Source organism: Lithobates pipiens, unplaced genomic scaffold (assembly GCF_037356315.1).
Source record: "Lithobates pipiens isolate NorthernLeopardFrog02 unplaced genomic scaffold, aLitPip1_a1.2 Scaffold_30, whole genome shotgun sequence".
Taxonomy (NCBI): domain Eukaryota; kingdom Metazoa; phylum Chordata; class Amphibia; order Anura; family Ranidae; genus Lithobates; species Lithobates pipiens.
In genome coordinates this window covers 80065715-80075006 of record NW_027507791.1, presented here as the reverse complement: position 1 = coordinate 80075006, position 9292 = coordinate 80065715, and the positions used below count along the sequence as shown (strand labels likewise).

Here is a 9292-nt window from a genome sequence, read left to right as displayed (position 1 = left end):
AATGAGAGAAAAGGGAAAAATTAAAGATTTATTACAGGCATTTAGCTTCATAAACATGTGCATAATAAGACAAAAATGAAGTATCTATAAAAATATTCCAAAAAAAAAATAAAAAAGGTATGAAGTCATTCACCACAACAAAATGTGTATAGTGATAATAAATTATTGTTTCATTGATCAAGAGATAAGAGACACTTCACCGAACACCACTTACTGTATATGAGTTCAACTTACCAGATAGAGAGACCACCTTTAACAAGTGGTCAAGACACGCTTTTAGTGTGATCAATGCTAGGACATCATGGACTCTACAGAACCTGCCATATGCATATCACTCGAAAAGGTATCCACTGGGAATCAAAGGAGTAAAAGAAACTCTTATGGTGTAGTAAGTATGTATACCAATTTATTTAAAAGGGTTCAAAATAGTAACAAAACAAAGTAAAAACAGCATAATCTAAATGTGCATCTGGGAACAAATATCCAATTCCTTCCTCGTGCTGCGCTACAGAACACTTCTGGATCCCGGCCTGCGTGTTCGTGTCACCTACATTGGTTTGCAGGTGGATGGGGAAATGGCTCCCTTTAACAGTAACTTAGAACTGAAGACTCTCTCCTCACCCCGATAACCACACTGGTTGTCTGAGCAGCCAAAGCAATAGATTCCCTTAACACACTGCCAATCTTCCTTCTTACATTGGGCATATGATCTTAAGCATTTAAAGTGATATTAACCAATTTCGGACCGCCGTTGTTATACGTAAAATACTGGGCTTATGGCAACAGATAGCTGCCATAACCCCGGTATTTTTTTTTCAAACAGTGGGCCGTCTGCATTCAGATAAAAGTGTTCTTTGCGGATTTGCTTTTAATCGACGCGGGAGAGGTGCCCCTCCCATTGCATCCCAGTCTCCACCATTTACCGGAGCGTGCGGTAGTGGCGGAGATGACCTGGTCCTTTCCCCTGAGAGGCTGGAAGTAGAGCGAGGGAATAATGGCCCCCCACTTGACTCAATGCCATTGGATGACATCAAATATCACTTCCGCCCCCACGGCTTAAAAAAAAAAAAAACACCACCACAAAATTTTATTTTATTGGAAAAAAATTAAATTATTTTTATTGCATTTAAGTGTAAATGTGAGATCTGAGGTCTTTGACCCAAGAGGTCCTGTCATACTTTTTTTCTATTACAAGGAATGTTTACAAAGTGATCCAAATTTTTTTTTAACCACTTAAGGACCACCCGCCACAATTGTACTGCAGCAGGCTGGCTCCTGTGCCCGAATCGCCATCATTGTAAGTTGACTCGCGCAGTTGCGGACCAGTGGTGTGCGCTCTCGTGCACCGTTCGGGCGGACTCAATGTCCGCTGGCGACCCGATAGCCTAATACAAAGACAGAGCCCCTCTCCTAGATTAACACCCCTCTCATTACAGATGCAGGTGTTTGAGGGGCCTCTATGGAAAAAAATAAAAAAAGGCCAATTATCACAATAATGCACCCCATAGTAGCCACTCTGGGCTGTATAAACTGTGCAAATGCACCTTGCTCGGCTCCAGCCAAGCTTTATTTGAACTTCCCAGAAACAGCCATTACCGAGTATGAATTCTCCTTTTATAGCTGAGCATGGCCAAGTTCAAGTGGAACAGGGTGAGAATGCACTGCACACAGTGAACATCCTCCCACTACAAATGTAGGCGTGTCAGTGGGGGGGGGGGGGGCCTCTGCAGAAAAATGCTGGCCTCTCATTCACCTCTGTCCTGTCATTTGCAGGACAAGCTGAATATCGTAATGATGCAACACTGAGCAGTCACTCCAGGCTGTTCAAACTAAGCGCACACACAATGTATCCTCTCCTGGCTCCAGTTGCGCTTAGTAAAGGCCACTCCCTGACATCTTATCTAGCTTAACTCCAATTTCTTTGTAAAATCACACCATTCACTGTGCTTTATAAGTGTGCCTTTCCTCCCCCTTCCTGCCCAGGCCAAATTTGAGTGGCCATGCAGCTCTGTACTCATATGAAATTTTTATAATTTTTTTGGAGACAGATAGAGCTTTCTTTTGGTAGTATTTATTCACTACTGGGTTTATTTTTTGCTAAACAAAACTAAAAAAAGATCAAAAGTTAGGGAAAAAAAACCTTAGTATTTGTGTCACATACCTTAAGGTAGAGCCTGATGAGCAGAGGAAGGCCTCTCATACAGCTCCGGTTCAAGGGCCACCGAGTTTGCAACAGCGGCCACAAGAGCACAGTGGGGTAGGAGTGCCTGTGGCATTTTCTATAGCAGGGGGGCACTTTTAGCAGCCAATAGTAGTGGAGCTGCGGTTGGTGGCTGTGGATGCAAGCAGGTTGATGGTGCCAGGTACTGTGGATGCAGGTATGTGGAGGCTGAAGCAAGGTGCAGAGTGAGACAAGCCAGGTCAGATACAGAGGAATCAAGGTACAGAGTTAACACTTAAGAATGGTCAAGTTCAAACAGAGGTTTGGCAACAGAGAAATCCAGAGGCAAGACTGAAGAAAGGGTTAAGCAAGCCGAGGTGAGGAATTAAGAGAATCAGAGTAGTCGGGAAACCAGATAACGATCAGATCAAGGATAGGCACTGGAAACAGGATTACGGGGGGAAACTGCAGATTAGACAGCAAAGGCCCTAGTACATCTGCCATGCTTATATAATACAATGGGTGCCAATGCTAATGGGCACGTGTACAGGCGGTTGCCTGAGCCCACAGACATGCCTGTCTGGAGGGACATCATTGGAATTGTGTCCACGCATGCGAGATGGCCTGTGTCTCTGCACATCTGCTCTGCTATGGCCAGTGAGTCCCTGACATTGCGCCCTTCCCAACCCCCCCCCACCCCTTACGTTCCCAGGCCTTGTCCTCAGGACCATGACCCCTCCATTTTGAGATACTGCAGCTGGTTTCTCCTTTTCCAGCAGTTCAGAATGGTCTCCACCTCATATTCCTCATCACCATTGACTAACAATGGTTCGGATGGATCCGACCCTCTGTCAGGGAAGGGGTCCTGTACCTCAGGTTTCAACAGTGATATTTGGAATACTGGGTGAATTCTAAAGGATTCCGGCAAAGACAGCTCATACGATACCTCGTTCAATCGACGTTTTACCGAAAAGGACCTACGAATTGGGCGCCAGCTTCTTTTATGGGCATGCCAGTCTGAGGTTCGGTGCGGATAGCCATACTCAATCTCCTGTTTGAAAATTCAGCTCCCCTCTCCTCTTCCTGCTTGTTATCCATCTGTGCCTTTGTCATCGCTTCCTGTAGGATCTTGTTTTTGTGACAGAGGAACTCCATTATATTTTGTACTGCTGGAACTGAGGACTCAAACAAAATCAGGTAGAAAAGATACATGGAAACCATAGTTTGCAAAAAATGGGGACTTCCCTGTGGCGGAATGGCTAGCATTGTATGCAAACTCGGGCAGGGGCAACAATGACGCCCAATCATTTTGTACAAACGACGTAAAACACCGGTCCGATTTGTTCTGTCAGTTTGGGGGTGGTATGCAGAGTATAATGATAGCTCAATCTCCCATAATGCTCTCCAAAACCATGAGGTGGACTGCATCCCCCAGTCAGATACAATGTTCACCAGAAACATACAATCTCAGTCTCCTTAATAAAGACTCTGGCCGTCTCCATGGCAGATTGGGTATTCAATAGTAGGAAGTGGGCCATCTTTGATAGCCTGTCCACGAACACAAAGATAGCCATGCATTCCTCTGATGGTGGGAACTCTACGATAGAGTCCAAGGTCGGCTCCTTGCAGTCTTGCTTCGGGTACAGATGGGACAAAAGTTGCAGAAGCCCTCTAGGTCTGGCCACCAGAAGGTTCAACATACCAAGTCTATTGTATTTGTAATGCTGAAATGGCCTGCATGTGTGTGATCGTGAAGCAGCTTTAGCACCTGTACCCGGTCTGGTATGAAAATCTGACTCTCCCACCATTGTAACATCTCTGGCTACCAAGATTACCTTGGGGGGGACTAGTGATATTAGTGGAAGCCTGTTTAATCTATGACAGTAGATCAGGTTGTAATAGCAGAAAGTTACCTGCAGGCAAGATGGTATCTAGTACGGCCGGTTCCCTTGGGTCATCCGTGACAATGCGTCTGATTTATCGTTCTTGGTTCTGGGTTTGTATGCGATATGGAAGGTAAATCTTGTGAAGAACGGAGCCCACCAAGCTTGGTTTAGCCTCAGCCATCGGGCAGATCGTAGATATTCTAGGTTTTTGTGATCCGTGTAGATCAGTATGGGATGCGTTGCACCCTTGAGTAGGCATCTACATTCTTCCAATGTCGCCTTAATGGCGAGCAATTTTCTGTCACCCGCATCATAATTTCTCTCCGCTGGGGAGAGTCAGCAGGAGAAGAATGCAAAAGGGTGCATCAGGTATTTCAATCCTTGGCGTTGCGACACCACTGCTCCTATTGCCGACTAAGGCATCTACCTCCAAGAAGTAGGATCGGGGCAGAAGTGAACACTTTATTTAATGTCTGGAACGCTTCTTGGGCTTCCGTGCTCCAGCTGAATCACAAGGGCAACATGGTTAACGGGGGTTATAATTTCTGAAAAACCCTTGATTAACCTCCTGTAGAAGTTGGCGAATCCTCTGAATCGCTGCATCCCCTTCTTGTCATTGGGTGCCGGCCAAACCAAGATGGCAGAATCTTTTTGGGGGGTCCATCTTGATTCCTGCTGGAGAAAAATCCCCAAAACTGAATGCTCTGGCACGTAATCTCACATCTCTCCAGCTTGGCGTAGAGTTTGTCCTGCTCAAACTTCGTCAACACACTCTTGACATGTCCTCGGTGGGCATTCAGAGATAAGGAAAAGATTAGGATATCATACAGATAGATGATGACAAAGATGTCTAGAAAGTCCCAGAAAACATTGTTGATGAAGTGTTGGAAGGTGACTGGCCAAACCTGGTGCAAAAAGCTGTCTTCCACTCATCCCTCTGATGTGGATCAAGTTGTACGCTCCTCTGAGGTCCAGTTTGATGAAGATGGTTGCTGTTCTGTTTTGTTTTTGGAATAGCTCAGGCATCAAGGGGAGAGGGTAGCAGTTCTTGACCAAGATCTTATTCAGTTCTCTGTAGTCGACACATGCTGGGGGGGGGGGGGGGGGGGGCCGATGAATCCCTTCTTGAGATTCTGGTCCATGTACTCCTTGTTCCTTCTCAGACAGGGGGAAGATGCACCCGAAGGGAATATCAGTCCCAGATATTTAACTCTATGGGGCAGTCATATGGTCGATGGTGAGGCAGTGTGTTTGCACCCCGTTTACTTGCCAGACTTGTCCAGACAGTATATGGGTGTACCTGGGTCCCACCGGTTTCTGCCATTTCAGTGCTGATGGCTGATGTGCTAATGACACTGCTGGACATCTTACAATGTTGAAGGGCAGCATGATGCATATCTGCTGCATTACCTTTCCTTGGCAGACCAATGTCTACGCTTCTCAACATGGCCCGTTTCTTTGTGCTTCTTCAAAAGAGCTTGAACAGCACATCTTGAAACCCCAGACTGCTTTGATATCTTTGCCTGGGAGAGACCTTGTGTCTTGTTGCTGTGCTCAGTCTTGCCATGGTGTATGACCTGTGACAGGAAACAATCTTCCACAACCTCATCTTAGTAGTAGCAAAGTTTGGTTGTTCCTCATGCAATTTTAGGCCTCCTACACAGCTGTTCCTGCTTCAGTTAATGACCGTTTCACCCAACATATGAAATTCATGATTAGCATCTGCTTGAAGCCAAAGGTTACAAATATTGCATTTTGTACATTGATAATTAAAATATATATTTTTGAAAGCATTTTTACTTTACAGCATTTCTTCAAATCTGCCAAAAATTGTGTAATATATATGACACATACTTGCCAGTACAGACTAGAATAAGTTGTGATGAGCTGTCAGGGTAAGGCAGTGTAGTTGGGGATGGTGGGAGCAGTGTAGTTGGGGTGATGGAGCAATGCAAATCAGAGTAAGGTGGTGAGCTAAGGTGGTACATACAAGATAGAAGTGTAGCTGGGGTAAGGTGGTGAAGTGTAATCAAGGTGGACTTATGAAGTCAGGGTAAGGCAATGTAGTTGGGGTAATGCTGTGAACTAAGATGGTATAGTTGTGAGCAGAGAGATGTAGGAGCAGTGTAGTTAGGATGCAGAGTAGTAGGGGTGATTAATTGGTGTAGTAGGGGCAAGGTAGCGTTGTCAGGGTAAGGCTTAATAGTTGGGGTGGTGGAGATGAGGAAAAGTGGTTTAGTCGGGGTAAGGCAGTGTAGTGGCGATGGATCGGTGTAGTCAGGGTAAGGTGGTAAGGTTAGTCAGTGCAGTCAGGGTGGTGGAGAGATGTAGTCGAGATAGGGTGATGTAGTCAGGGTGGTTTCAGCAGGATGATGGAGTAGGGTAGCTGCGGCGGTCAGGGTAAGGTGGTGAAGTGGTGTAGTTGAGGTAAGGCGATGTATTTGCAGTAGTGGATTGGTGTAGTCAGGGTAAGGTGGTGAGGTTAGACGGTGTTAGTCATGGTGGTGGAGAGATGTAATCAGGGTAAAGTGCTGTAGTGGAGCAGTAAATTTGGATAATGGGGTCATATAGCCGGGGCGGTCAGGTTTTGGCAGTGGGGTAAGGTGGTGTAGTCAGGGTAGTGATGTAGTCAGGGTGATGGAGATGTGTAGTCCTGGTGGTACAGTTAAATAGTTGGGAAGGACTGTTGATCAGAATTGGATGGAATCCTCTAGGTGTGGCCTGACCAGAGTTTTATAAAGTGGAAGGATAATCGTTTTATCTCTGGAGTAAAATTACTTTTTTTATACAAGCTAATAGTCTGCTGGCTTACTTGCTGCAGCTTTACATTGCAGAGTCTGATCTACTAGGACCCCTAGATCTTTCTTCATTCTGGATTTCCCCAGGTTTCCCCCCTAGCGAGTAATTTGCACTGGCACTTTAGAGGCCAATTTTAGCCCCCAAATGCATTCGTTTACATTTTTCAACATTCACACTCATTTGCCATGTAGTTGACCAGCCCATTATTTTATTGAGGTCCACTTGTAAAGTTTCTATATCCTGCTGTAAAGTTCTTTCCCTGCTTAGCTTTGTGTCAAAACACTGAGAATGAGCTTCATACCAACCTCTATATCATTTATGACAAAATAAATGTTGGTCCCAGGAGACAGCCTTGGGGTATCCCACTTACCACTCCAGACCAATCTGAGTACTTGCAGTTTACCACCACCCTCTGGACATGCCCATGTAGCCAGTTTTCTATACATGTACAAACTATGTTCTATACCAATCGACCTCAGTTTGTGAATTAAGCGTCTATGGGGAACTGTATCAAATGCTTTTTGCAAAATCCATATACGCCACATCCACCAGTCTTCCCCCATCTAGAAGGCAGCTCAATTCCACAGGCTGGTTTGGCAAGAACCTTTCATAAATCTATGCTGACCACTACTCAGGGCTCGATGAACCCCAGGCGGTTCTGCGTAACCAGTGTGGAACGCAAATGGCAGATATCGGAACTGATGTCAGCCACCAGAACTGACGTGATCGTAACTGACGTGCGATGTGGCATGCCGCTGCCTGGCTGTGGGCGGGTACAGTGGCCAGGAAACAGCAGTGTGAGTGCGCACTGTTATACACAGTAGTAGGGGTGCAACGGAACGTCACCGATCCGTGATCCGAACGGGTCACCCGCCGCGCTCCCGGCCTTAGGAAAGGCCAAGGCATTGGCCTAGCTCCGAAGTGGCGGCCATCTTTCTACACCTAGGCTGTTTACACTGATCGCTCTGACGGAGCGATCACTTGTAAACAAACCGGCGTCATGTCATGACGCCGGTTCCTCTCCCCCTCTGTACTAATCTGTACAGTGGAGGGGAGAGATCCAGAGATGGAAGCAGCCATCCCTCCATACCCTAGCAATATCCTGCCAATACCCTGCCTGCCAATACTCAGCGATACCCTGCCTGTAAATTTTTCAAATAAAACAGTTTTTTGAGAATCATGAGAGAATCGTGATCTTCATTCTAAGCAAAAGAATCGTGCAGCTCTACTCCCGATGCCCCAGACATGCACTGCTGATATTTAACACTGACCGCAGTTCCTCCTCCCTTCTCCACACACAGCACTTGATGCTTACCAGAGCTGCCGAGTGTGAGAAACTGACACGAGGAGAGAGAGGGATCTGTCAGAAAAAAAAAAAAAAAAAAAACTGGCTCCTAACTTTACGGGCTCCTAGAGCCAAAGCAAATTTGTCAAGCCCCGTTACTACTAATACAGTTTTCAGCAAATTCTTAGATATAGTCCCTGATCATACCCTCCAATAGTTTACATACTATCAGTGTTAGACTGACTGGTCTGTAGTTACCAGGTAAAATGTTTCGGCACTTTTTGAATATTGGTACTGTTCCTGTTAGTAAGCTGCCTATGCAAATTAGGACTAGCGGTCTGGCTATAACCCGACTGAGCGGTCCAAGTTTTTTCTGGACATTGGTTTGTTAGCCACAAGAGTAAATCCTGTGACATGTTACTAACAATACAGTCATGGTCAGTCTACCCCTCCCTTTCCTGTGTAAAAACTAAGAAAGCATTTAGTACAGTTGCCTTCTCCTCGGCCTTTGGGCGTTAAGAGGGGTGTAGGCGGAGCCGCGGCGGCGTAGTCGGGCAGGTGGAGCCGCGGCGGCGTAGTTGGGCAGGTGGAGCTGTGGCGGCGTAGTCGGGCAGGTGGAGCTGCGGCGGCGTAGTCGGGCAGGTGGAGCCGCGGCGGCGTAGTTGGGCAGGTGGAGCTGTGGCGGTGTAGTCGGGCAGGTGGAGCTGCGGCGGCGTAGTCGGGCAGGTGGAGCTGCGGCGGTGTAGTTGGGCAGGTGGAGCTGTGGCGGTGTAGTCGGGCAGGTGGAGCTGTGGCGGTGTAGTCGGGTAGGTGTACTGGAAGCTGCCTGTAAGGAGCTTCCAGTTCAGTCACTCACCTCTCGGACAGCACTGATGACCCCCTTTCTGTCTGTCTCTCTCCCCGGGCTCCGCTCTCCGGACTCCGCTCTCCTCTCTCTCCCCGGGCTCCACTCTCTTCTCAGTCTTAGGTGAGCACAACTTGCACGCAGCGGCCCCCCCGCTCCTCCTCACATCACATCACCTCCGGGCCCCGGAAACCCCCCAGGCCGCCGGGCTCAAGGCACGCTGCCTCTCCGCTACACTGCGCATCCGAGGCGGCCGTCACAAGCAGCACCAGGCATAGAAAGTGCGTGAAGGATCCCCAGCTGATTGACGGCCCTTA

General features: G+C 47.2%; 1 protein-coding gene across 2 annotated transcripts in view; it reads right to left on the bottom strand.

Annotated features, from left to right (window-relative positions):
• The window catches only part of LOC143943015 (SERTA domain-containing protein 2-like), a 20534-nt gene extending 11242 nt beyond the window's left edge, over positions 1–9292 (bottom strand). Inside the window, exon 1 of one of the 2 annotated variants that reach the window (XM_077464494.1) lies at positions 8988–9292. The gene's annotated coding sequence lies outside the window, so the exon portion shown is untranslated. Of the gene's footprint in view, positions 1–234; positions 932–8987 lie in introns of those variants that run through there. The other variant, XM_077464495.1, reaches the window with a different exon arrangement.